Below are 6,061 nucleotides of genomic sequence, written 5' to 3' on the forward strand. Positions count from 1 at the left end.
CTTGCGGGTACATTATGTGAACATACAAATATATGCATAGTAAACATATCTAAGTTTGCTAAAACTAGTAAGATATCATTTCTGTTAATTGCAACCGAAGAGTCTTTATTTAAATTGCCTCATCTTTTTTCTAACTTTCTCACCATGGCTTTGACGATCTACTCTCCTGAATTTCCAATGTGTGATGATTATTTTTTTATTCACAACTTCTCATCTATAGCCATATCTGAAGTCTAAGACCATGTCTTCAAATTCATTTGTTTCCCTCAATTTACATAACCCATGCATTCTTACCTTTTGAATACTACTCCTGAGTGCCCCACTGATGCTTGAAATTGAGAAAATGGAGAATCATGTAGTGGAAAGAGTCAGCCGCTTTCAAATCTTGCCCTTACCGGTTACAATTAGGTCTTGGCCATATAATTTAATCTTTCCACATCTGTTTCTTCCTAAGGAAAAAAACATATCGGGTTCTTTTGAGGAGCAAGTATTTGTCTGGTATAAAACTGAAACTCTACTAAGACGGAATGGCGTTGGGAACGCCCGCCCCCAGTGTGGTCCTAACATGGCCACGGAACCTTACGCTCTCTTGACCACAGGACACGGGCGGCTCAGTCCTGCAGGTGGCGCCTTTAGTTCCGGACTTTGCTGCTCCCGGAGGCCCGGCATCAGCACCTGCCGGACCTTTCCGGTGGGCGTTGCTCCCTCAGCCGCGCCGTGAGGAGCTCGCGCGGCTCTAACGTCGCGGCTGTGGCGGGAGCTCGGCGGCTGGGGGCGCTGCGCGCAGAGACCCACGCGGACAGCTGCAGAGCCTGGGAGCTGTGCTGAGGCTCTGGGCTCCGGGCGGGAGTGAAGGGTAGAGGTGCGGAGAGACGCTCACACAGATGCCACCCTTTCCTGGCTATGTCTGCATCATACTCTGTCCGCGGAGCGGGGCAAATCCAGAGGGAGGAGGGCGCGGGCTGCTTCCGTGGCAGCCTCAGCAGACATCTCCATAAAGCAAATGCCTGCCTTGCCGCATTTCTATTAGGTTAGTATCACCAAGTCGTCTGTTTACCTTTAATCCCCGCAAGGTGTGGAGGGAAGAGCGCTGGTCAAAAGATTGGGCTGTAGCCCTTACTTTTATTAGGTATGTTCGACAGAATATTTATCTTCCTTGTTCCTTAGATTTGTGTGTGTGTGTGTGTGTACAATTGAGAAAGTATGCTCTACTTGAAAAACCCTTAGATAAACATCAATTTATTCTACTAACTTGAAGGGTTTTTGTTTGGCTAATTCTGTGATTTGACTTAACTTTGATTTGGAAGCCCTTAGATGGGGCTTGGGTTCTCTGAAATACCTAATCTGGCCACCACTTAGTAAAATTTTATATCTGGTTTCTTACGGACTTTTGGATTATTCACTCTGACCCATTGGCACATAGAGCTTGCACTACAACCTAATAAAGCATCTCCAAAGCCTAATTTTCATCTTAGAACTCTCACCTGAATCCTACACTCTTACTTAAAACTTCCTACTAAGTGTTTTCATATGAATTATCCAAAAGCACCACAAATAAACATGTAAGCCATCTGAACTCATCATTTTGCTTTAAAGCTTTTTCTTTATCTTTTTTTCCCCTATTCCAGTTAATAGCCTCACCATCCAATTAACTGACCAAACCAAAGCACTGGAGTTACTCCCTAGTCTAACCATATCCTTTTCAGTTAACTTCCTAAATATAGTTCAAGATTTTTCTCCTTGTCTTCATGTCCCCACTAATCTAGTTTAAGCATCATCCAGCTCCTGGAACACTGCAGTGATCTAACCCAGACAAACTTCTTTTAGCATAACCACCTACTCAAGATCATCCTCCACATACCTGCTATACTGAACTAAGCAAATGTCTATCATGCTTCCATGCTTGCGGGATGCAATGCCGGTGTCTTAGCATGTCACTCAGGTGACGTCATGATCTGCCCTTGTTACCACTTTCTCTCCACAGACACAGTACTTCATGAAGTCGCCATTTTTCATATAAGCCATGCTTTTCCCCCTGGTCAGTTAAGATAAAGTGCCATTGCAATAAGACATTTTGATGAAAACTCCGTTTCTGAATGAGTCTGGTAAAGTTGGATAAGCAGGAGGGAATGCCATCATCTTTTGTTCTTGGCTAATATTATTTCCTTTTTTCATTTAATACTCAGAGGTTTGCTCTTAATTTTTAATGGCTGAAAACAGTTTGTTTTCTAAAAATATGTGGGCTTAATATCGGTCCAGATAGGTTGAGTTGTTTAAAATTTGATTAATAAAACTGAGGCATTATTGTTATTCATGTCCTTTGCTTATTCTTCTTAAAATTGTCCTTCTGGGAAGTTCTTTTTTAATTTCCATTTACGATAATCTTTGCTGACAAATGTTTCCTAACTTCTGACTCATGTTAAGATTAAATTCCCGGTCTTGGGGTCTGATTTGGTAAATTAGTATTGATTGATTTCATATTCTCCCAGCCTAAAACTCATACCTAAAAGTCCCCATATAGCTCCCATTTCTTTACACAATCTGTACTCTTTCTTTTTATTTTGTCTTCTATTGTATCAGTAATTTGTACTTGTTTATTTTTTGTCTTTATTTTTTTAATATCGCATTAAAAAATATGAGGTCCCCATATACCCCCCAACCTCCCTCTCCCCATTCCTCCCTCCATAACAACAATCTCCTCCATCATCATGAGACATTCATTGCATTTGGTGAATACATTTCTGAGCACCGCTGCACCTCATGGTCAATGGTCCACATCATAGCCCACACTCTCCCACAGTCCACCCAGTGGGCCATGGGAGGACATACAATGTCCGGTAACTGTCCCTGCAGCACCACCAGGACAACTCCAAGTTCCGAAAATGCCCCCACATCTCATCTCTTCCTCCCACTCCCTACCCCTAGTAGCCACCGTGGTCACTTTCTCCACACCAATGCCACATTTTCTTTGATTAATAATCACAATAGTTCATGAATAGAATATCAGTAAGTCCACTCTAATCCATACTCTATTCCTCCATTATGTGGAACTTAGAATGGTTGTGCCCACTCCACATCTATATCAAGAGGGGGCTTAGATTCCACATGGATGTTGGATGCAATCCTCCTGCTTTCAGTTGTAGGCACTCTTGGCTCCCTCGTGTGGTGGTTGAACTTCTTCACCTCCATGTTAGATGAGTGGGGAAAGTCCAGTAAACCAGAGTGTAGGAGCTGAAGTCTGTTGAGGCTCAGGGCCTGGCTATCACATGGTCAATCCAGAGATTCAGGTCCCCTGAGTATACATTAAACCCTAGCACCAACTACAGTTCCGGTAAAAGTAACAGGAGAGGCTTGTGAACAAAGATCACATCTGAGTCCAGCTCCATCACACAGAAACACAACCTCCAAAGTAGGTCCAACTGACATGGCACTGAACTCCATCTGCCATGACCATAGAACCCGTGGGTCTCTGTAGCCCTGAGAGGAACCAATACCCGGGGTTGTATCTGCTTTATCTGTCTCTGGGTCTCTGCTGAGATCTGCATAAGGGCAACCCCTCTAATAACCTCCTGGCTCTTTTTGGAGACTCATAGCCATATAAACTCATTTGTCCTTTCCATTTCCCCCTTTGATTCAGGTCAAGAAGCATTTTTAACTCCTGGTATTATATGTAGATTGAGATATTCTGCTGGCCCGAATTGACCCTTTTATTCAAGGTCATTTTCTAGTTACATCATCAGCTGGTACTTGGTAGTAATCCCTCAGCGCCAGGGAGGCTCATCCCCAGGAGTCATGTCCCAACACTGGGGGGAAGGCAAAGCGTTTACATGCTGAGTTTGGCTTCGAGACTGGCCACATTTGAGCAACACGGAGGCTCTCAGGAGGTAACTCTTAGGCACACTGCAGTTCTAGGCCTTGTTCTTATTTCAGGTACACAGGCTCACAAGCATAGCCATTAGTATCAAGGCTCATTGTTGGACCTTCCTTCTTTTTTGGTCTTTGCTGTTGCACTTGGGGGATTGTTGTTGTTCCTTTTGGGACTGTGATAGAGCTCCCCTGGCTAGGAACTCAGCACTCCCTTAGTTGTTGTTTTTAATTGTAACCACTATGGAAATATCCAAACATTTTTATGTACCCTGGATATATGCCCTGTAGAATTCCCTGCCAACCATGTATCCCTGTCAATATCATCCCACACTAGTATTCCTCCCCTGCCATTGTTGAACCTCTCTGTGATCCAAAACTTCTTGAAAAGTGAAGCCCAGTATATTGCCAGATTCCATTAATAGTAAAATGGAATATAGTGATGAGTTTAAAGGTTAGATATAGAATACATATTAATTTAGAAAAATTAAAGTAAAAATAAATTGGGTTTATCAAAAAATTTAAAAATGGAAAGCTTTTTTTTTTATATTTTGCCTTCCATCACTGCAATAAGTGTTGCCCTGTATGCAAATTGGCAAGGCAACTACTTCCATCTTTTCCTCTTTTTTAATTATTAAGCTTATCTTCACAAAAGTTTTATATCACAGTAATTCTTATATATAATATACAGTACTCCCACATATCCAAAATAAAACCCTTTTCCCTTCCACAGCAATAATCTTTTTACATATTCATACAATATTTACTGAAACTGATGTACAGATATTGAGACAATAGATTTCAAAGAAGGTAACATTTGTGTTTACATTGTGGTTTATACTTTAGGCTATACAATTTTCTAAATTTTTAGTTATCCTATGTTTTACATTATGATTTACATTTTAGCCTATCAGCCCCTATATATTTTTGCTGTAATTTTACCTGTCTTATATCCATCCTTGCGTACTCTTGTGAAACACTTCTATTGCCCTCACAGTTATGTTGGTTCCATCTATTCAATACCTCTTTCCCCCTCCCCTTAGGGCCCACAGTGACAGTCAATCTTCATTGCTTGAAGGGCCATGTTCAGAGATACTGGCAACAGTGTTGAGGGCTTGACATGCTCAACTGTCCTAATGCACTGGGAGCCACCATTTCTCTTGAGAGATACAATTCCCTCTATTTGAGAACATCAGTCCCCCCCAGAATGTGGGTATACCTTCACTCTCATTATATGGGTCTCTATCCAATGATATAACCCACTATGGCAAAATGAACATTCACATATTCCCTAGGAGCCTGTCCTGCATAAGATTATCCCCTTTAAGCATCTTAAACAGGTAACCTTATTATATTTTTGAAAAAGTTTTCTTAGCATTATACTCTCAACCAAATACCTGACAATTTCCTATGTTCATATGTTGCCCCACTCTCCCCCCAATTTCTTGGGCAATATTACCCATCCTCCCATCCCTAGCCCCCCTCAATCCCGCAAAGCCCCACCCAAAGTTAACCTTATACCTCCATTTTATCTCTTCTTTGTACAAATACTTACCTCCAGCTTATAGATTTCACCCATGTAGGTGTCAGCTTATATCCTTCCTCTACCCCCTTCCCCCAATTTCCTTTCAGCCTATCATCCAGTCTCTAGCTCTCTGAGGCAGCTTGGTTTACTTATTTCATATCATTGGGCTTATGTAGTATTTGTCCTTCAATGCCTGGGTTGCTTCACTCAACATAAGGCTCAAGATTCATCAGTGTTATCAGGTATGTTGTAGTGTATTCGTTCTTCATAGTGCTTTAAATGCATGTATCACACTGCATAGTTTTGATTTGCTACCTGTCTCTCTTCTCCACCAGAATAAGAACTCCTTGTGACCACGTGCTTTATTGTTCTTTATACTCCAGGGTTTATTATATTCATTTGCACATAGTAGACACTCGATGTGTGTTGAACTGAAATAAATGAACTGAGCACTGGGCTTTTTAGAACAAAGAAATCTTAATTTACAGTATTAGATAACAATTAATAAAGCATCTTGAAAGACAATGGGGCAAGACAAATGAAGATGCAAACAAGGAACCCTTAAAGGAGAACTACAGGTACTCATTGGCATGATTAGTGTTGCTCACTTAGTGATTAGGCTTTGGAAAGTAACATTCCATATTAGAGGGAGAATCTGAATTCAGCACAGAT

At 41.4% G+C, this 6,061-nt stretch overlaps 1 protein-coding gene and 1 long non-coding RNA gene across 5 annotated transcripts in view; one reads left to right on the top strand and one right to left on the bottom strand.

The window, feature by feature from the left end:
• LOC101412349 (membrane-spanning 4-domains subfamily A member 12-like) overlaps positions 1 to 731 on the bottom strand; it is a 37,633-nt gene extending 36,902 nt beyond the window's left edge. For 3 of the 4 annotated variants that reach the window (XR_188960.5, XR_011649900.1, XM_071217995.1), the window contains exons 1-2: positions 584 to 731; positions 295 to 449 (exon numbers count right to left, since the gene is read on the bottom strand). The gene's annotated coding sequence lies outside the window, so the exon portion shown is untranslated. Of the gene's footprint in view, positions 1 to 294; positions 450 to 578 lie in introns of all 4 variants that reach the window. The other variant, XM_071217996.1, reaches the window with a different exon arrangement.
• The window catches only part of LOC139439796 (uncharacterized), a 62,347-nt gene continuing 57,006 nt past the window's right edge, over positions 721 to 6,061 (top strand). Inside the window, exon 1 of the long non-coding RNA XR_011649901.1 lies at positions 721 to 1,030. This is a non-coding gene — a long non-coding RNA (uncharacterized lncRNA). The remainder of the gene's footprint in view (positions 1,031 to 6,061) is intronic.

Source organism: Dasypus novemcinctus, chromosome 10 (genome assembly GCF_030445035.2).
Source record: "Dasypus novemcinctus isolate mDasNov1 chromosome 10, mDasNov1.1.hap2, whole genome shotgun sequence".
NCBI lineage: Eukaryota > Metazoa > Chordata > Mammalia > Cingulata > Dasypodidae > Dasypus > Dasypus novemcinctus.